General features: G+C 55.3%; 11 non-coding genes across 11 annotated transcripts; 5 read left to right on the plus strand and 6 right to left on the minus strand.

Annotated features, from left to right (window-relative positions):
- Nucleotides 1-748: 748 nt before the first annotated feature.
- On the plus strand, nt 749-820 carry trnah-gug (transfer RNA histidin (anticodon GUG)). Its single transcript has one exon. It is a non-coding gene; the product is annotated as a tRNA-His (tRNA).
- Nucleotides 821-3,357: 2,537 nt separating this feature from the next.
- trnav-cac (transfer RNA valine (anticodon CAC)) lies at nt 3,358-3,430 on the minus strand. The gene has a single exon. It is a non-coding gene; the product is annotated as a tRNA-Val (tRNA).
- A 726-nt stretch (nt 3,431-4,156) lies between these two features.
- Nucleotides 4,157-4,228, plus strand: trnah-gug (transfer RNA histidin (anticodon GUG)). The gene has a single exon. It is a non-coding gene; the product is annotated as a tRNA-His (tRNA).
- Nucleotides 4,229-6,769: 2,541 nt separating this feature from the next.
- On the minus strand, nt 6,770-6,842 carry trnav-cac (transfer RNA valine (anticodon CAC)). Its single transcript has one exon. It is a non-coding gene; the product is annotated as a tRNA-Val (tRNA).
- A 3,339-nt stretch (nt 6,843-10,181) lies between these two features.
- trnav-cac (transfer RNA valine (anticodon CAC)) lies at nt 10,182-10,254 on the minus strand. Its single transcript has one exon. It is a non-coding gene; the product is annotated as a tRNA-Val (tRNA).
- Nucleotides 10,255-10,980: 726 nt separating this feature from the next.
- trnah-gug (transfer RNA histidin (anticodon GUG)) lies at nt 10,981-11,052 on the plus strand. Its single transcript has one exon. It is a non-coding gene; the product is annotated as a tRNA-His (tRNA).
- Nucleotides 11,053-13,541: 2,489 nt separating this feature from the next.
- Nucleotides 13,542-13,614, minus strand: trnav-cac (transfer RNA valine (anticodon CAC)). Its single transcript has one exon. It is a non-coding gene; the product is annotated as a tRNA-Val (tRNA).
- Nucleotides 13,615-14,340: 726 nt separating this feature from the next.
- trnah-gug (transfer RNA histidin (anticodon GUG)) lies at nt 14,341-14,412 on the plus strand. The gene has a single exon. It is a non-coding gene; the product is annotated as a tRNA-His (tRNA).
- A 2,489-nt stretch (nt 14,413-16,901) lies between these two features.
- Nucleotides 16,902-16,974, minus strand: trnav-cac (transfer RNA valine (anticodon CAC)). The gene has a single exon. It is a non-coding gene; the product is annotated as a tRNA-Val (tRNA).
- Nucleotides 16,975-17,700: 726 nt separating this feature from the next.
- Nucleotides 17,701-17,772, plus strand: trnah-gug (transfer RNA histidin (anticodon GUG)). The gene has a single exon. It is a non-coding gene; the product is annotated as a tRNA-His (tRNA).
- A 2,537-nt stretch (nt 17,773-20,309) lies between these two features.
- Nucleotides 20,310-20,382, minus strand: trnav-cac (transfer RNA valine (anticodon CAC)). Its single transcript has one exon. It is a non-coding gene; the product is annotated as a tRNA-Val (tRNA).
- Between the last annotated feature and the right edge of the window lie 382 nt (nt 20,383-20,764).

Genomic DNA, 20,764 nt, shown 5'->3' on the forward strand with positions numbered 1-20,764 from the left:
ATAACCACTACACTACGGAAACGGTAGCAAACCCTTCCCAGCGGCCCAGTGCTGAGCTTCGCCAATGCGATTCAGCTGCTTCCAGTGCCTTTATTGGAGTGCGCTGATGGACCGTGCTCTCTCTCCAGAGACCAGCACGCCTGTCATGGACGGAGCAGGAAAAGCGGCGCCACATTCTACAGCCCTCTCCACGCAATCGACGAAATCGGGCTACTGAAGTGGAGAAAATCGCCTCTCCAGAAAGTGCAAATATCATCTTGGAGAGTATAAATCCTATTGCCGAAGGTCAGCCCTGTCTACCAGAGTAACCCTCCCACCTCCTGCAGCGATGATCAGCTCGTCTCACACGCGAGAAGTCTTCGGTTGGAAACAAGCGCCCCCTCTTCTCGCGCGTTTTGCACGTTCGAGTGGTTTTAATGCGGCTCCTTCGTACACGGTGCTGATCTTTTGGAAAGCAGGAGGCAAAACTGACACGTTCCCATGCCGGGAGTCAAACCCGGGCCGCCTGGGTGAAAACCAGGAATCCTAACCGCTAGACCATATGGGAGCACACAACCCCGCTGTTCCGGGCATCATGCAAGCAAACTACATAAATATGAGAAAACACGCAAGAGAGTTGTCACTCAGAGTGTCGAAGGGTCGATGTATACTGGGGCTCAGTTGAAACGCAACGTCAGGACTTTTCCGAATTAGGTCACACGAAGAGAGCACAGCCTTTTCCGCCCTACCATGTGTGTATCGGTAACTCGCCGTGATCGTATAGTGGTCAGTACTTTGCGTTGTGGCCGCAACAACCCCGGTTCGAATCCGGGTCACGGCAGAATAGGGGCGTCTGCTTTTACTACTTGCGCGAATGAAGGCAAAAAAAAGCCAATGGATGTGAACGAACGGCGCTTTACAGAGGAGTACTGCCTGACTGGATCGTTGATGAACGACAGAGGCCACTCCGACCTCTTCTCGGTTTTCTTCAACGACTTACTAAGGATCTTCTTCACATTCGCCCATGCAGGGGAAGCCAGTTACACCAAAGCAAACGCAGGAAAGTGCATTTCAAGCAGAGACCAGGAGGGACTTGTTTACACCGAGAGTGGTCGGAGAATGGAACAATGCGCCCAGCCCTGTTGCTGGAGCCGATTCTTGATGAGATCTTGGGCTCACTAAGAGGCCCCCGCTGGATGCTAATCTTTCTGTTGTTGTTGCAGGTCCTGCGCTGCTTTTGAGCCGACAGAGCTCGTCCTGGTCTGTCGGCACAGCCCAATTGCAAATGATCGGCTCCGCGTACAGAAGGAACGTGCGTTTGGTACAAGAGTGCATGAAGGCACCGGAAATACATTGGGAACAAATGACCGGTCGCTCAAGACCTCTGTGAAGTACAGGAGCGTGCAAAAAGAGGCTGTTTCCGCCCGGTCTCGAACCGGGGACCTTTCGCGTGTGAGGCGAACGTGATAGCCGCTACACTACGGAAACCTGCAGGGACCGCTGCTGGTGTCTCGCTTGCGTTTCGGGCTGAGAAAGGGAAGCGTCACTTTAGGCAGGGGGCGCTGGAGAGAGGAACAAAGGGCGCGATGAAACAAAATGCCGAAACCCGGGATCAAACCAGGGACTTTTAGATCTTCAGTCTAACGCTCTCCCAACTGACCTATTTCGGCAGTGCGCAGAGCCCACAGCCACCTGCTCCAGCCTTCCTGTGTTGCGGCATGAGCGCACCAAGAGGAGCGGGAGAGTGTTGCAGGAACGTCACTCAGAAGGAAAGCCACCCAGCTGTGCCCTCTGAGCTCTGTCCAGAGCATCTTCCTCGCATGGACTCCTGCCTGCGACGGGCAGGAAACAATTAGCAAGAACAGAGCAGCACCCCATGGGTGTCTCATGACCACACCTTAGGTTGTGACACGTGCAGGTGTGAGGGGTTGCCGGGCTACTCTGGAGCAGAGCTTGGGCGGAGGGGGGGCGGGAAAGCAGACAAAGAGGTGACACCTCAAGGTCTGCACGATCACAGCTCTCCGCCGCCCCAGGCTTCCGCTCGATAAGCTACTGGACACACCCGCCCCTCCTCACACAGACCGTGGAAAAGCCCCCGAGTGGGAGGGCTCTCTCTTCCTCCCAGGAGCTCTTGGACGCACAGACAGAGCGCGGGGAGCCGCCGCCTGCAAACACGGCTCCAGGCAGGACTCCACTCCGCAGGAGCCGCAGAGCAGAGGAGATGGGGGCAGCTTAGCTCCTGTGCAGAGACCTGAGCTGTTGTTGCTGCGGACACTGTCTTTTCTGTTCTCGGGGTAGGAGTGAATGTTGAGTTGCCCTTAGAAATGAAGCAGAGCACTTCAACGGCACGGGTGTGTGTGCGTGCGCCCTGGTGATTCTGGGAGACAGATCGAACCTGGGCTAAAAGAGAGGGGGCTTAGCCCTCTTCCATTTGCTAGTTCAGAGTTGTACAACCCATCTGTATCTGCTAGGCGGCGCAGTCGTCGTGCACAAAGAACGCTTTGAAAAGCGTCAAAAGCAAGTCATTCCGAGTTGGTCGTTTGTGTTTTCCGTTCAGACGCGAAATGCTGACATGATCTCTCGGCTCCTCGGTTGTCATTTCTGTTCCGTAAAGGAATCACAGCACGCGTCGCCTTCCAGCACGCTGGGTCGGGACACGATGCCGAGGATCGGAGAGTGCGGTGTCTTCCTCGTTAGTATAGTGGCAAGTATCCCCGCCTGTCACGCGGGAGACCAGGGTTCGATTCCCTGACGGGGAGTAGAAAGCTTTTCTTTTACCTCCTTAGAGAAAGGACTGCCTTTCACTTCTCTGTTTTCTTTCACAGCGCCGTGCACCTTTTCATTGCTCTCGCTTTCAGAGCCTCCGCACGGCACACGACTCGACATCAGGAAGCACATTGAAGTGAAAGCAGGAAGCGCTGCGACATGCACTGTGCAGATCCCGCCACACTAAGAGGTGAGTGGGTCTGTTCGATGCACAAAGAACGCTTTGAAAGCATCAAAGGCAAATCATTCCGAGTTGGTCGTTTGTGTTTTCTGTTCAGACGCGAAATGCTGAAATGATCTCTCGGCTCCTCGGTTGTCATTTCTGCTCCGTAAAGGAATCACAGCAGGCGTCGGCTTCCAGCACGGTGGGTCGGGACACGATGCCGGGGGTCGGAGAGAGCGATGTCTTCCTCGTTAGTATAGTGGTGATTATCCGCACCTGTCACGCGGGAGACTGGGGTACATCAGGACGCGCATTGAAGTGAAAGCAGGATGCGCTGCGACATGCACTGTGCAGATCCCGCCACACTAAAAGGTGAGTGGGTCTGTTCGATCACTGCGCTAGGCGAATCCCCAATCCCCTTTTGTGCGTGCCGACAAAGGAAGCCGGTCTGTTTCCGCCCGGTTTCGAACCGGGGACCTTTCGCGTGTGAGGCGAACGTGATAACCACTACACTACGGAAACGGTGGCAATCCCTGCCCAGCGGCCCAGCGCTGAGCTTCGCCAATGCGATTCAGCTGCTTCCAGTGCCTTTATTGGAGTGCGCTGATGGACCGTGCTCTCTCTCCAGAGACCAGCACGCCTGTCATGGACGGAGCAGGAAAGGCGGCGCCACATTCTACAGCCCTCTCCACGCAATCGACGAAATCGGGCTACTGAAGTGGAGAAAATCGCCTCTCCAGAAAGTGCAAATATCATCTTGGAGAGTATAAATCCTATTGCCGAAGGTCAGCCCTGTCTACCAGAGTAACCCTCCCACCTCCTGCAGGGATGATCAGCTCGTCTCACACGCGAGAAGTCTTCGGTTGGAAACAAGCGCCCCCTCTTCTCGCGCGATTTGCACGTTCGAGTGGTTTTAATGCGGCTCCTTCGTACACGGTGCTGATCTTTTGGAAAGCAGGAGGCAAAACTGACAGGTTCCCATACCGGGAGTCGATCCCAGGCCGCCCGGGTGAAAACCGGAAATCCTAACCGCTAGACCATATGGGAGCACACACCCCTGCTGTTCCGGGCATCATGCAAGCAAACTACATAAATATGAGAAAACGCGCAAGAGAGTTGTCACTCAGAGTGTCGAAGGGTCGATGTATACTGGGGCTCAGTTGAAATGCAACGTCAGGACTTTTCCGAATTAGATCACACGAAGAGAGCACAGCCTTTTCCGCCCTGCCACGTGGGTATCGGTAACTCGCCGTGATCGTATAGTGGTCAGTACTTTGCGTTGTGGCCGCAACAACCCCGGTTCGAATCCGGGTCACGGCAGAATAGGGGCGTCTGCTTTGACTACTTGCGCGAATGAAGGCAAAAAAAAGCCAATCGATGTGAACGAACGGCGCTTTACAGAGGAGTACTGCCTGACTGGATCGTTGATGAACGACAGAGGCCACTCTGACCTCTTCTCGGTTTTCTTCAATGACTTACTAAGGATCTTCTTCACATTCGCCCATGCAGGGGAAGCCAGTTACACCAAAGCAAACGCAGGAAAGTGCATTTCAAGCAGAGACCAGGAGGGACTTGTTTACACCGAGAGTGGTCGGAGAATGGAACAATGCGCCCAGCCCTGTTGCTGGAGCCGATTCTTGATGAGATCTTGGGCTCACTAAGAGGCCCCCGCTGGATGCTAATCTTTCTGTTGTTGTTGCAGGTCCTGCGCTGCTTTTGAGCCGACAGAGCTCGTCCTGGTCTGTCGGCACAGCCCAATTGCAAATGATCGGCTCCGCGTACAGAAGGAACGTGCGTTTGGTACAAGAGTGCATGAAGGCACCGGAAATACATTGGGAACAAATGACCGGTCGCTCAAGACCTCTGTGAAGTACAGGAGCGTGCAAAAAGAGGCTGTTTCCACCCGGTCTCGAACCGGGGACCTTTCGCGTGTGAGGCGAACGAGATAGCCGCTACACTACGGAAACCTGCAAGGACCGCTGCTGGTGTCTCGCTTGCGTTTCGGGCTGAGAAAGGGAAGCGTCACTTTAGGCAGGGGGCGCTGGAGAGAGGAACAAAGGGCGCGATGAAACAAAATGCCAAAACCCGGGATCAAACCAGGGACTTTTAGATCTTCAGTCTAACGCTCTCCCAACTGACCTATTTCGGCAGTGCGCAGAGCCCACAGCCACCTGCTCCAGCCTTCCTGTGTTGCGGCATGAGCGCACCAAGAGGAGCGGGAGAGTGTTGCAGGAACGTCACTCAGAAGGAAAGCCACCCAGCTGTGCCCTCTGAGCTCTGTCCAGCGCATCTTCCTCGCATGGACTCCTGCCTGCGAGGGGCAGGAAACAATTAGCAAGAACAGAGCAGCACCCCATGGGTGTCTCATGACCACACCTTAGGTTGTGACACGTGCAGGTGTGAGGGGTTGCCGGGCTACTCTGGAGCAGAGCTTGGGAGGAGGGGGGGCGGGAAAGCAGACAAAGAGGTGACACCTCAAGGTCTGCACGATCACAGCTCTCCGCCGCCCCAGGCTTCCGCTCGATAAGCTACTGGACACACCCGCCCCTCCTCACACAGACCGTGGAAAAGCCCCCGAGTGGGAGGGCTCTCTCTTCCTCCCAGGAGCTCTTGGACGCACAGACAGAGCGCGGGGAGCCGCCGCCTGCAAACACGGCTCCAGGCAGGACTCCACTCCGCAGGAGCCGCAGAGCAGAGGAGATGGGGGCAGCTTAGCTCCTGTGCAGAGACCTGAGCTGTTGTTGCTGCGGACGCTGTCTTTTCTGTTCTCGGGGTAGGAGTGAATGTTGAGTTGCCCTTAGAAATGAAGCAGAGCACTTCAACGGCACGGGTGTGTGTGTGTGCGTGCGCCCTGGTGATTCTGGGAGACAGATCGAACCTGGGCTAAAAGAGAGGGGGCTTAGCCCTCTTCCATTTGCTAGTTCAGAGTTGTACAACCCATCTGTATCTGCTAGGCGGCGCAGTCGTCGTGCACAAAGAACGCTTTGAAAAGCGTCAAAAGCAAGTCATTCCGAGTTGGTCGTTTGTGTTTTCCGTTCAGACGCGAAATGCTGACATGATCTCTCGGCTCCTCGGTTGTCATTTCTGTTCCGTAAAGGAATCACAGCACGCGTCGCCTTCCAGCACGCTGGGTCGGGACACGATGCCGAGGATCGGAGAGTGCGGTGTCTTCCTCGTTAGTATAGTGGCAAGTATCCCCGCCTGTCACGCGGGAGACCAGGGTTCGATTCCCTGACGGGGAGTAGAAAGCTTTTCTTTTACCTCCTTAGAGAAAGGACTGCCTTTCACTTCTCTGTTTTCTTTCACAGCGCCGTGCACCTTTTCATTGCTCTCGCTTTCAGAGCCTCCGCACGGCACACGACTCGACATCAGGAAGCACATTGAAGTGAAAGCAGGAAGCGCTGCGACATGCACTGTGCAGATCCCGCCACACTAAGAGGTGAGTGGGTCTGTTCGATGCACAAAGAACGCTTTGAAAGCATCAAAGGCAAATCATTCCGAGTTGGTCGTTTGTGTTTTCTGTTCAGACGCGAAATGCTGAAATGATCTCTCGGCTCCTCGGTTGTCATTTCTGCTCCGTAAAGGAATCACAGCAGGCGTCGGCTTCCAGCACGGTGGGTCGGGACACGATGCCGGGGGTCGGAGAGAGCGATGTCTTCCTCGTTAGTATAGTGGTGATTATCCGCACCTGTCACGCGGGAGACTGGGGTACATCAGGACGCGCATTGAAGTGAAAGCAGGATGCGCTGCGACATGCACTGTGCAGATCCCGCCACACTAAGAGGTGAGTGGGTCTGTTCGATCACTGCGCTAGGCGAATCCCCAATCCCCTTTTGTGCGTGCCGACAAAGGAAGCCGGTCTGTTTCCGCCCGGTTTCGAACCGGGGACCTTTCGCGTGTGAGGCGAACGTGATAACCACTACACTACGGAAACGGTGGCAATCCCTGCCCAGCGGCCCAGCGCTGAGCTTCGCCAATGCGATTCAGCTGCTTCCAGTGCCTTTATTGGAGTGCGCTGATGGACCGTGCTCTCTCTCCAGAGACCAGCACGCCTGTCATGGACGGAGCAGGAAAGGCGGCGCCACATTCTACAGCCCTCTCCACGCAATCGACGAAATCGGGCTACTGAAGTGGAGAAAATCGCCTCTCCAGAAAGTGCAAATATCATCTTGGAGAGTATAAATCCTATTGCCGAAGGTCAGCCCTGTCTACCAGAGTAACCCTCCCACCTCCTGCAGGGATGATCAGCTCGTCTCACACGCGAGAAGTCTTCGGTTGGAAACAAGCGCCCCCTCTTCTCGCGCGATTTGCACGTTCGAGTGGTTTTAATGCGGCTCCTTCGTACACGGTGCTGATCTTTTGGAAAGCAGGAGGCAAAACTGACAGGTTCCCATACCGGGAGTCGATCCCAGGCCGCCCGGGTGAAAACCAGAAATCCTAACCGCTAGACCATATGGGAGCACACACCCCTGCTGTTCCGGGCATCATGCAAGCAAACTACATAAATATGAGAAAACGCGCAAGAGAGTTGTCACTCAGAGTGTCGAAGGGTCGATGTATACTGGGGCTCAGTTGAAATGCAACGTCAGGACTTTTCCGAATTAGATCACACGAAGAGAGCACAGCCTTTTCCGCCCTGCCACGTGGGTATCGGTAACTCGCCGTGATCGTATAGTGGTCAGTACTTTGCGTTGTGGCCGCAACAACCCCGGTTCAAATCCGGGTCACGGCAGAATAGGGGCGTCTGCTTTGACTACTTGCGCGAATGAAGGCAAAAAAAAGCCAATCGATGTGAACGAACGGCGCTTTACAGAGGAGTACTGCCTGACTGGATCGTTGATGAACGACAGAGGCCACTCTGACCTCTTCTCGGTTTTCTTCAATGACTTACTAAGGATCTTCTTCACATTCGCCCATGCAGGGGAAGCCAGTTACACCAAAGCAAACGCAGGAAAGTGCATTTCAAGCAGAGACCAGGAGGGACTTGTTTACACCGAGAGTGGTCGGAGAATGGAACAATGCGCCCAGCCCTGTTGCTGGAGCCGATTCTTGATGAGATCTTGGGCTCACTAAGAGGCCCCCGCTGGATGCTAATCTTTCTGTTGTTGTTGCAGGTCCTGCGCTGCTTTTGAGCCGACAGAGCTCGTCCTGGTCTGTCGGCACAGCCCAATTGCAAATGATCGGCTCCGCGTACAGAAGGAACGTGCGTTTGGTACAAGAGTGCATGAAGGCACCGGAAATACATTGGGAACAAATGACCGGTCGCTCAAGACCTCTGTGAAGTACAGGAGCGTGCAAAAAGAGGCTGTTTCCACCCGGTCTCGAACCGGGGACCTTTCGCGTGTGAGGCGAACGAGATAGCCGCTACACTACGGAAACCTGCAAGGACCGCTGCTGGTGTCTCGCTTGCGTTTCGGGCTGAGAAAGGGAAGCGTCACTTTAGGCAGGGGGCGCTGGAGAGAGGAACAAAGGGCGCGATGAAACAAAATGCCGAAACCCGGGATCAAACCAGGGACTTTTAGATCTTCAGTCTAACGCTCTCCCAACTGACCTATTTCGGCAGTGCGCAGAGCCCACAGCCACCTGCTCCAGCCTTCCTGTGTTGCGGCATGAGCGCACCAAGAGGAGCGGGAGAGTGTTGCAGGAACGTCACTCAGAAGGAAAGCCACCCAGCTGTGCCCTCTGAGCTCTGTCCAGCGCATCTTCCTCGCATGGACTCCTGCCTGCGAGGGGCAGGAAACAATTAGCAAGAACAGAGCAGCACCCCATGGGTGTCTCATGACCACACCTTAGGTTGTGACACGTGCAGGTGTGAGGGGTTGCCGGGCTACTCTGGAGCAGAGCTTGGGAGGAGGGGGGGCGGGAAAGCAGACAAAGAGGTGACACCTCAAGGTCTGCACGATCACAGCTCTCCGCCGCCCCAGGCTTCCGCTCGATAAGCTACTGGACACACCCGCCCCTCCTCACACAGACCGTGGAAAAGCCCCCGAGTGGGAGGGCTCTCTCTTCCTCCCAGGAGCTCTTGGACGCACAGACAGAGCGCGGGGAGCCGCCGCCTGCAAACACGGCTCCAGGCAGGACTCCACTCCGCAGGAGCCGCAGAGCAGAGGAGATGGGGGCAGCTTAGCTCCTGTGCAGAGACCTGAGCTGTTGTTGCTGCGGACGCTGTCTTTTCTGTTCTCGGGGTAGGAGTGAATGTTGAGTTGCCCTTAGAAATGAAGCAGAGCACTTCAACGGCACGGGTGTGTGTGTGTGCGTGCGCCCTGGTGATTCTGGGAGACAGATCGAACCTGGGCTAAAAGAGAGGGGGCTTAGCCCTCTTCCATTTGCTAGTTCAGAGTTGTACAACCCATCTGTATCTGCTAGGCGGCGCAGTCGTCGTGCACAAAGAACGCTTTGAAAAGCGTCAAAAGCAAGTCATTCCGAGTTGGTCGTTTGTGTTTTCCGTTCAGACGCGAAATGCTGACATGATCTCTCGGCTCCTCGGTTGTCATTTCTGTTCCGTAAAGGAATCACAGCACGCGTCGCCTTCCAGCACGCTGGGTCGGGACACGATGCCGAGGATCGGAGAGTGCGGTGTCTTCCTCGTTAGTATAGTGGCAAGTATCCCCGCCTGTCACGCGGGAGACCAGGGTTCGATTCCCTGACGGGGAGTAGAAAGCTTTTCTTTTACCTCCTTAGAGAAAGGACTGCCTTTCACTTCTCTGTTTTCTTTCACAGCGCCGTGCACCTTTTCATTGCTCTCGCTTTCAGAGCCTCCGCACGGCACACGACTCGACATCAGGAAGCACATTGAAGTGAAAGCAGGAAGCGCTGCGACATGCACTGTGCAGATCCCGCCACACTAAGAGGTGAGTGGGTCTGTTCGATGCACAAAGAACGCTTTGAAAGCATCAAAGGCAAATCATTCCGAGTTGGTCGTTTGTGTTTTCTGTTCAGACGCGAAATGCTGAAATGATCTCTCGGCTCCTCGGTTGTCATTTCTGCTCCGTAAAGGAATCACAGCAGGCGTCGGCTTCCAGCACGGTGGGTCGGGACACGATGCCGGGGGTCGGAGAGAGCGATGTCTTCCTCGTTAGTATAGTGGTGATTATCCGCACCTGTCACGCGGGAGACTGGGGTACATCAGGACGCGCATTGAAGTGAAAGCAGGATGCGCTGCGACATGCACTGTGCAGATCCCGCCACACTAAGAGGTGAGTGGGTCTGTTCGATCACTGCGCTAGGCGAATCCCCAATCCCCTTTTGTGCGTGCCGACAAAGGAAGCCAGTCTGTTTCCGCCCGGTTTCGAACCGGGGACCTTTCGCGTGTGAGGCGAACGTGATAACCACTACACTACGGAAACGGTGGCAATCCCTGCCCAGCGGCCCAGCGCTGAGCTTCGCCAATGCGATTCAGCTGCTTCCAGTGCCTTTATTGGAGTGCGCTGATGGACCGTGCTCTCTCTCCAGAGACCAGCACGCCTGTCATGGACGGAGCAGGAAAGGCGGCGCCACATTCTACAGCCCTCTCCACGCAATCGACGAAATCGGGCTACTGAAGTGGAGAAAATCGCCTCTCCAGAAAGTGCAAATATCATCTTGGAGAGTATAAATCCTATTGCCGAAGGTCAGCCCTGTCTACCAGAGTAACCCTCCCACCTCCTGCAGGGATGATCAGCTCGTCTCACACGCGAGAAGTCTTCGGTTGGAAACAAGCGCCCCCTCTTCTCGCGCGATTTGCACGTTCGAGTGGTTTTAATGCGGCTCCTTCGTACACGGTGCTGATCTTTTGGAAAGCAGGAGGCAAAACTGACAGGTTCCCATACCGGGAGTCGATCCCAGGCCGCCCGGGTGAAAACCAGAAATCCTAACCGCTAGACCATATGGGAGCACACACCCCTGCTGTTCCGGGCATCATGCAAGCAAACTACATAAATATGAGAAAACGCGCAAGAGAGTTGTCACTCAGAGTGTCGAAGGGTCGATGTATACTGGGGCTCAGTTGAAATGCAACGTCAGGACTTTTCCGAATTAGATCACACGAAGAGAGCACAGCCTTTTCCGCCCTGCCACGTGGGTATCGGTAACTCGCCGTGATCGTATAGTGGTCAGTACTTTGCGTTGTGGCCGCAACAACCCCGGTTCGAATCCGGGTCACGGCAGAATAGGGGCGTCTGCTTTGACTACTTGCGCGAATGAAGGCAAAAAAAAGCCAATCGATGTGAACGAACGGCGCTTTACAGAGGAGTACTGCCTGACTGGATCGTTGATGAACGACAGAGGCCACTCTGACCTCTTCTCGGTTTTCTTCAATGACTTACTAAGGATCTTCTTCACATTCGCCCATGCAGGGGAAGCCAGTTACACCAAAGCAAACGCAGGAAAGTGCATTTCAAGCAGAGACCAGGAGGGACTTGTTTACACCGAGAGTGGTCGGAGAATGGAACAATGCGCCCAGCCCTGTTGCTGGAGCCGATTCTTGATGAGATCTTGGGCTCACTAAGAGGCCCCCGCTGGATGCTAATCTTTCTGTTGTTGTTGCAGGTCCTGCGCTGCTTTTGAGCCGACAGAGCTCGTCCTGGTCTGTCGGCACAGCCCAATTGCAAATGATCGGCTCCGCGTACAGAAGGAACGTGCGTTTGGTACAAGAGTGCATGAAGGCACCGGAAATACATTGGGAACAAATGACCGGTCGCTCAAGACCTCTGTGAAGTACAGGAGCGTGCAAAAAGAGGCTGTTTCCACCCGGTCTCGAACCGGGGACCTTTCGCGTGTGAGGCGAACGAGATAGCCGCTACACTACGGAAACCTGCAAGGACCGCTGCTGGTGTCTCGCTTGCGTTTCGGGCTGAGAAAGGGAAGCGTCACTTTAGGCAGGGGGCGCTGGAGAGAGGAACAAAGGGCGCGATGAAACAAAATGCCGAAACCCGGGATCAAACCAGGGACTTTTAGATCTTCAGTCTAACGCTCTCCCAACTGACCTATTTCGGCAGTGCGCAGAGCCCACAGCCACCTGCTCCAGCCTTCCTGTGTTGCGGCATGAGCGCACCAAGAGGAGCGGGAGAGTGTTGCAGGAACGTCACTCAGAAGGAAAGCCACCCAGCTGTGCCCTCTGAGCTCTGTCCAGCGCATCTTCCTCGCATGGACTCCTGCCTGCGAGGGGCAGGAAACAATTAGCAAGAACAGAGCAGCACCCCATGGGTGTCTCATGACCACACCTTAGGTTGTGACACGTGCAGGTGTGAGGGGTTGCCGGGCTACTCTGGAGCAGAGCTTGGGAGGAGGGGGGGCGGGAAAGCAGACAAAGAGGTGACACCTCAAGGTCTGCACGATCACAGCTCTCCGCCGCCCCAGGCTTCCGCTCGATAAGCTACTGGACACACCCGCCCCTCCTCACACAGACCGTGGAAAAGCCCCCGAGTGGGAGGGCTCTCTCTTCCTCCCAGGAGCTCTTGGACGCACAGACAGAGCGCGGGGAGCCGCCGCCTGCAAACACGGCTCCAGGCAGGACTCCACTCCGCAGGAGCCGCAGAGCAGAGGAGATGGGGGCAGCTTAGCTCCTGTGCAGAGACCTGAGCTGTTGTTGCTGCGGACGCTGTCTTTTCTGTTCTCGGGGTAGGAGTGAATGTTGAGTTGCCCTTAGAAATGAAGCAGAGCACTTCAACGGCACGGGTGTGTGTGTGTGCGTGCGCCCTGGTGATTCTGGGAGACAGATCGAACCTGGGCTAAAAGAGAGGGGGCTTAGCCCTCTTCCATTTGCTAGTTCAGAGTTGTACAACCCATCTGTATCTGCTAGGCGGCGCAGTCGTCGTGCACAAAGAACGCTTTGAAAAGCGTCAAAAGCAAGTCATTCCGAGTTGGTCGTTTGTGTTTTCCGTTCAGACGCGAAATGCTGACATGATCTCTCGGCTCCTCGGTTGTCATTTCTGTTCCGTAAAGGAATCACAGCACGCGTCGCCTTCCAGCACGCTGGGTCGGGACACGATGCCGAGGATCGGAGAGTGCGGTGTCTTCCTCGTTAGTATAGTGGCAAGTATCCCCGCCTGTCACGCGGGAGACCAGGGTTCGATTCCCTGACGGGGAGTAGAAAGCTTTTCTTTTACCTCCTTAGAGAAAGGACTGCCTTTCACTTCTCTGTTTTCTTTCACAGCGCCGTGCACCTTTTCATTGCTCTCGCTTTCAGAGCCTCCGCACGGCACACGACTCGACATCAGGAAGCACATTGAAGTGAAAGCAGGAAGCGCTGCGACATGCACTGTGCAGATCCCGCCACACTAAGAGGTGAGTGGGTCTGTTCGATGCACAAAGAACGCTTTGAAAGCATCAAAGGCAAATCATTCCGAGTTGGTCGTTTGTCATTTCTGCTCCGTAAAGGAATCACAGCAGGCGTCGGCTTCCAGCACGGTGGGTCGGGACACGATGCCGGGGGTCGGAGAGAGCGATGTCTTCCTCGTTAGTATAGTGGTGATTATCCGCACCTGTCACGCGGGAGACTGGGGTACATCAGGACGCGCATTGAAGTGAAAGCAGGATGCGCTGCGACATGCACTGTGCAGATCCCGCCACACTAAGAGGTGAGTGGGTCTGTTCGATCACTGCGCTAGGCGAATCCCCAATCCCCTTTTGTGCGTGCCGACAAAGGAAGCCGGTCTGTTTCCGCCCGGTTTCGAACCGGGGACCTTTCGCGTGTGAGGCGAACGTGATAACCACTACACTACGGAAACGGTGGCAATCCCTGCCCAGCGGCCCAGCGCTGAGCTTCGCCAATGCGATTCAGCTGCTTCCAGTGCCTTTATTGGAGTGCGCTGATGGACCGTGCTCTCTCTCCAGAGACCAGCACGCCTGTCATGGACGGAGCAGGAAAGGCGGCGCCACATTCTACAGCCCTCTCCACGCAATCGACGAAATCGGGCTACTGAAGTGGAGAAAATCGCCTCTCCAGAAAGTGCAAATATCATCTTGGAGAGTATAAATCCTATTGCCGAAGGTCAGCCCTGTCTACCAGAGTAACCCTCCCACCTCCTGCAGGGATGATCAGCTCGTCTCACACGCGAGAAGTCTTCAGTTGGAAACAAGCGCCCCCTCTTCTCGCGCGATTTGCACGTTCGAGTGGTTTTAATGCGGCTCCTTCGTACACGGTGCTGATCTTTTGGAAAGCAGGAGGCAAAACTGACAGGTTCCCATACCGGGAGTCGATCCCAGGCCGCCCGGGTGAAAACCAGAAATCCTAACCGCTAGACCATATGGGAGCACACACCCCTGCTGTTCCGGGCATCATGCAAGCAAACTACATAAATATGAGAAAACGCGCAAGAGAGTTGTCACTCAGAGTGTCGAAGGGTCGATGTATACTGGGGCTCAGTTGAAATGCAACGTCAGGACTTTTCCGAATTAGATCACACGAAGAGAGCACAGCCTTTTCCGCCCTGCCACGTGGGTATCGGTAACTCGCCGTGATCGTATAGTGGTCAGTACTTTGCGTTGTGGCCGCAACAACCCCGGTTCGAATCCGGGTCACGGCAGAATAGGGGCGTCTGCTTTGACTACTTGCGCGAATGAAGGCAAAAAAAAGCCAATCGATGTGAACGAACGGCGCTTTACAGAGGAGTACTGCCTGACTGGATCGTTGATGAACGACAGAGGCCACTCTGACCTCTTCTCGGTTTTCTTCAATGACTTACTAAGGATCTTCTTCACATTCGCCCATGCAGGGGAAGCCAGTTACACCAAAGCAAACGCAGGAAAGTGCATTTCAAGCAGAGACCAGGAGGGACTTGTTTACACCGAGAGTGGTCGGAGAATGGAACAATGCGCCCAGCCCTGTTGCTGGAGCCGATTCTTGATGAGATCTTGGGCTCACTAAGAGGCCCCCGCTGGATGCTAATCTTTCTGTTGTTGTTGCAGGTCCTGCGCTGCTTTTGAGCCGACAGAGCTCGTCCTGGTCTGTCGGCACAGCCCAATTGCAAATGATCGGCTCCGCGTACAGAAGGAACGTGCGTTTGGTACAAGAGTGCATGAAGGCACCGGAAATACATTGGGAACAAATGACCGGTCGCTCAAGACCTCTGTGAAGTACAGGAGCGTGCAAAAAGAGGCTGTTTCCACCCGGTCTCGAACCGGGGACCTTTCGCGTGTGAGGCGAACGAGATAGCCGCTACACTACGGAAACCTGCAAGGACCGCTGCTGGTGTCTCGCTTGCGTTTCGGGCTGAGAAAGGGAAGCGTCACTTTAGGCAGGGGGCGCTGGAGAGAGGAACAAAGGGCGCGATGAAACAAAATGCCGAAACCCGGGATCAAACCAGGGACTTTTAGATCTTCAGTCTAACGCTCTCCCAACTGACCTATTTCGGCAGTGCGCAGAGCCCACAGCCACCTGCTCCAGCCTTCCTGTGTTGCGGCATGAGCGCACCAAGAGGAGCGGGAGAGTGTTGCAGGAACGTCACTCAGAAGGAAAGCCACCCAGCTGTGCCCTCTGAGCTCTGTCCAGCGCATCTTCCTCGCATGGACTCCTGCCTGCGAGGGGCAGGAAACAATTAGCAAGAACAGAGCAGCACCCCATGGGTGTCTCATGACCACACCTTAGGTTGTGACACGTGCAGGTGTGAGGGGTTGCCGGGCTACTCTGGAGCAGAGCTTGGGAGGAGGGGGGGCGGGAAAGCAGACAAAGAGGTGACACCTCAAGGTCTGCACGATCACAGCTCTCCGCCGCCCCAGGCTTCCGCTCGATAAGCTACTGGACACACCCGCCCCTCCTCACACAGACCGTGGAAAAGCCCCCGAGTGGGAGGGCTCTCTCTTCCTCCCAGGAGCTCTTGGACGCACAGACAGAGCGCGGGGAGCCGCCGCCTGCAAACACGGCTCCAGGCAGGACTCCACTCCGCAGGAGCCGCAGAGCAGAGGAGATGGGGGCAGCTTAGCTCCTGTGCAGAGACCTGAGCTGTTGTTGCTGCGGACGCTGTCTTTTCTGTTCTCGGGGTAGGAGTGAATGTTGAGTTGCCCTTAGAAATGAAGCAGAGCACTTCAACGGCACGGGTGTGTGTGTGTGCGTGCGCCCTGGTGATTCTGGGAGACAGATCGAACCTGGGCTAAAAGAGAGGGGGCTTAGCCCTCTTCCATTTGCTAGTTCAGAGTTGTACAACCCATCTGTATCTGCTAGGCGGCGCAGTCGTCGTGCACAAAGAACGCTTTGAAAAGCGTCAAAAGCAAGTCATTCCGAGTTGGTCGTTTGTGTTTTCCGTTCAGACGCGAAATGCTGACATGATCTCTCGGCTCCTCGGTTGTCATTTCTGTTCCGTAAAGGAATCACAGCACGCGTCGCCTTCCAGCACGCTGGGTCGGGACACGATGCCGAGGATCGGAGAGTGCGGTGTCTTCCTCGTTAGTATAGTGGCAAGTATCCCCGCCTGTCACGCGGGAGACCAGGGTTCGATTCCCTGACGGGGAGTAGAAAGCTTTTCTTTTACCTCCTTAGAGAAAGGACTGCCTTTCACTTCTCTGTTTTCTTTCACAGCGCCGTGCACCTTTTCATTGCTCTCGCTTTCAGAGCCTCCGCACGGCACACGACTCGACATCAGGAAGCACATTGAAGTGAAAGCAGGAAGCGCTGCGACATGCACTGTGCAGATCCCGCCACACTAAGAGGTGAGTGGGTCTGTTCGATGCACAAAGAACGCTTTGAAAGCATCAAAGGCAAATCATTCCGAGTTGGTCGTTTGTCATTTCTGCTCCGTAAAGGAATCACAGCAGGCGTCGGCTTCCAGCACGGTGGGTCGGGACACGATGCCGGGGGTCGGAGAGAGCGATGTCTTCCTCGTTAGTATAGTGGTGATTATCCGCACCTGTCACGCGGGAGACTGGGGTACATCAGGACGCGCATTGAAGTGAAAGCAGGATGCGCTGCGACATGCACTGTGCAGATCCCGCCACACTAAGAGGTGAGTGGGTCTGTTCGATCACTGCGCTAGGCGAATCCCCAATCCCCTTTTGTGCGTGCCGACAAAGGAAGCCGGTCTGTTTCCGCCCGGTTTCGAACCGGGGACCTTTCGCGTGTGAGGCGAACGTGATAACCACTACACTACGGAAACGGTGGCAATCCCTGCCCAGCGGCCCAGCGCTGAGCTTCGCCAATGCGATTCAGCTGCTTCCAGTGCCTTTATTGGAGTGCGCTGATGGACCGTGCTCTCTCTCCAGAGACCAGCACGCCTGTCATGGACGGAGCAGGAAAGGCGGCGCCACATTCTACAGCCCTCTCCACGCAATCGACGAAATCGGGCTACTGAAGTGGAGAAAATCGCCTCTCCAGAAAGTGCAAATATCATCTTGGAGAGTATAAATCCTATTGCCGAAGGTCAGCCCTGTCTACCAGAGTAACCCTCCCACCTCCTGCAGCGATGATCAGCTCGTCTCACACGCGAGAAGTCTTCGGTTGGAAACAAGCGCCCCCTCTTCTCGCGCGTTTTGCACGTTCGAGTGGTTTTAATGCGGCTCCTTCGTACACGGTGCTGATCTTTTGGAAAGCAGGAGGCAAAACTGACACGTTCCCATGCCGGGAGTCAAACCCGGGCCGCCTGGGTGAAAACCAGGAATCCTAACCGCTAGACCATATGGGAGCACACAACCCCGCTGTTCCGGGCATCATGCAAGCAAACTACATAAATATGAGAAAACACGCAAGAGAGTTGTCACTCAGAGTGTCGAAGGGTCGATGTATACTGGGGCTCAGTTGAAACGCAACGTCAGGACTTTTCCGAATTAGGTCACACGAAGAGAGCACAGCCTTTTCCGCCCTACCATGTGTGTATCGGTAACTCGCCGTGATCGTATAGTGGTCAGTACTTTGCGTTGTGGCCGCAACAACCCCGGTTCGAATCCGGGTCACGGCAGAATAGGGGCGTCTGCTTTTACTACTTGCGCGAATGAAGGCAAAAAAAAGCCAATGGATGTGAACGAACGGCGCTTTACAGAGGAGTACTGCCTGACTGGATCGTTGATGAACGACAGAGGCCACTCCGACCTCTTCTCGGTTTTCTTCAACGACTTACTAAGGATCTTCTTCACATTCGCCCATGCAGGGGAAGCCAGTTACACCAAAGCAAACGCAGGAAAGTGCATTTCAAGCAGAGACCAGGAGGGACTTGTTTACACCGAGAGTGGTCGGAGAATGGAACAATGCGCCCAGCCCTGTTGCTGGAGCCGATTCTTGATGAGATCTTGGGCTCACTAAGAGGCCCCCGCTGGATGCTAATCTTTCTGTTGTTGTTGCAGGTCCTGCGCTGCTTTTGAGCCGACAGAGCTCGTCCTGGTCTGTCGGCACAGCCCAATTGCAAATGATCGGCTCCGCGTACAGAAGGAACGTGCGTTTGGTACAAGAGTGCATGAAGGCACCGGAAATACATTGGGAACAAATGACCGGTCGCTCAAGACCTCTGTGAAGTACAGGAGCGTGCAAAAAGAGGCTGTTTCCGCCCGGTCTCGAACCGGGGACCTTTCGCGTGTGAGGCGAACGTGATAGCCGCTACACTACGGAAACCTGCAGGGACCGCTGCTGGTGTCTCGCTTGCGTTTCGGGCTGAGAAAGGGAAGCGTCACTTTAGGCAGGGGGCGCTGGAGAGAGGAACAAAGGGCGCGATGAAACAAAATGCCGAAACCCGGGATCAAACCAGGGACTTTTAGATCTTCAGTCTAACGCTCTCCCAACTGACCTATTTCGGCAGTGCGCAGAGCCCACAGCCACCTGCTCCAGCCTTCCTGTGTTGCGGCATGAGCGCACCAAGAGGAGCGGGAGAGTGTTGCAGGAACGTCACTCAGAAGGAAAGCCACCCAGCTGTGCCCTCTGAGCTCTGTCCAGAGCATCTTCCTCGCATGGACTCCTGCCTGCGACGGGCAGGAAACAATTAGCAAGAACAGAGCAGCACCCCATGGGTGTCTCATGACCACACCTTAGGTTGTGACACGTGCAGGTGTGAGGGGTTGCCGGGCTACTCTGGAGCAGAGCTTGGGCGGAGGGGGGGCGGGAAAGCAGACAAAGAGGTGACACCTCAAGGTCTGCACGATCACAGCTCTCCGCCGCCCCAGGCTTCCGCTCGATAAGCTACTGGACACACCCGCCCCTCCTCACACAGACCGTGGAAAAGCCCCCGAGTGGGAGGGCTCTCTCTTCCTCCCAGGAGCTCTTGGACGCACAGACAGAGCGCGGGGAGCCGCCGCCTGCAAACACGGCTCCAGGCAGGACTCCACTCCGCAGGAGCCGCAGAGCAGAGGAGATGGGGGCAGCTTAGCTCCTGTGCAGAGACCTGAGCTGTTGTTGCTGCGGACACTGTCTTTTCTGTTCTCGGGGTAGGAGTGAATGTTGAGTTGCCCTTAGAAATGAAGCAGAGCACTTCAACGGCACGGGTGTGTGTGCGTGCGCCCTGGTGATTCTGGGAGACAGATCGAACCTGGGCTAAAAGAGAGGGGGCTTAGCCCTCTTCCATTTGCTAGTTCAGAGTTGTACAACCCATCTGTATCTGCTAGGCGGCGCAGTCGTCGTGCACAAAGAACGCTTTGAAAAGCGTCAAAAGCAAGTCATTCCGAGTTGGTCGTTTGTGTTTTCCGTTCAGACGCGAAATGCTGACATGATCTCTCGGCTCCTCGGTTGTCATTTCTGTTCCGTAAAGGAATCACAGCACGCGTCGCCTTCCAGCACGCTGGGTCGGGACACGATGCCGAGGATCGGAGAGTGCGGTGTCTTCCTCGTTAGTATAGTGGCAAGTATCCCCGCCTGTCACGCGGGAGACCAGGGTTCGATTCCCTGACGGGGAGTAGAAAGCTTTTCTTTTACCTCCTTAGAGAAAGGACTGCCTTTCACTTCTCTGTTTTCTTTCACAGCGCCGTGCACCTTTTCATTGCTCTCGCTTTCAGAGCCTCCGCACGGCACACGACTCGACATCAGGAAGCACATTGAAGTGAAAGCAGGAAGCGCTGCGACATGCACTGTGCAGATCCCGCCACACTAAGAGGTGAGTGGGTCTGTTCGATGCACAAAGAACGCTTTGAAAGCATCAAAGGCAAATCATTCCGAGTTGGTCGTTTGTGTTTTCTGTTCAGACGCGAAATGCTGAAATGATCTCTCGGCTCCTCGGTTGTCATTTCTGCTCCGTAAAGGAATCACAGCAGGCGTCGGCTTCCAGCACGGTGGGTCGGGACACGATGCCGGGGGTCGGAGAGAGCGATGTCTTCCTCGTTAGTATAGTGGTGATTATCCGCACCTGTCACGCGGGAGACTGGGGTACATCAGGACGCGCATTGAAGTGAAAGCAGGATGCGCTGCGACATGCACTGTGCAGATCCCGCCACACTAAAAGGTGAGTGGGTCTGTTCGATCACTGCGCTAGGCGAATCCCCAATCCCCTTTTGTGCGTGCCGACAAAGGAAGCCGGTCTGTTTCCGCCCGGTTTCGAACCGGGGACCTTTCGCGTGTGAGGCGAACGTGATAACCACTACACTACGGAAACGGTGGCAATCCCTGCCCAGCGGCCCAGCGCTGAGCTTCGCCAATGCGATTCAGCTGCTTCCAGTGCCTTTATTGGAGTGCGCTGATGGACCGTGCTCTCTCTCCAGAGACCAGCACGCCTGTCATGGACGGAGCAGGAAAGGCGGCGCCACATTCTACAGCCCTCTCCACGCAATCGACGAAATCGGGCTACTGAAGTGGAGAAAATCGCCTCTCCAGAAAGTGCAAATATCATCTTGGAGAGTATAAATCCTATTGCCGAAGGTCAGCCCTGTCTACCAGAGTAACCCTCCCACCTCCTGCAGGGATGATCAGCTCGTCTCACACGCGAGAAGTCTTCGGTTGGAAACAAGCGCCCCCTCTTCTCGCGCGATTTGCACGTT

The sequence above is a fragment of the Atractosteus spatula genome, unplaced genomic scaffold, assembly GCF_055471065.1.
Source record: "Atractosteus spatula isolate fAtrSpa1 unplaced genomic scaffold, fAtrSpa1.hap1 Scaffold_98, whole genome shotgun sequence".
NCBI lineage: Eukaryota > Metazoa > Chordata > Actinopteri > Semionotiformes > Lepisosteidae > Atractosteus > Atractosteus spatula.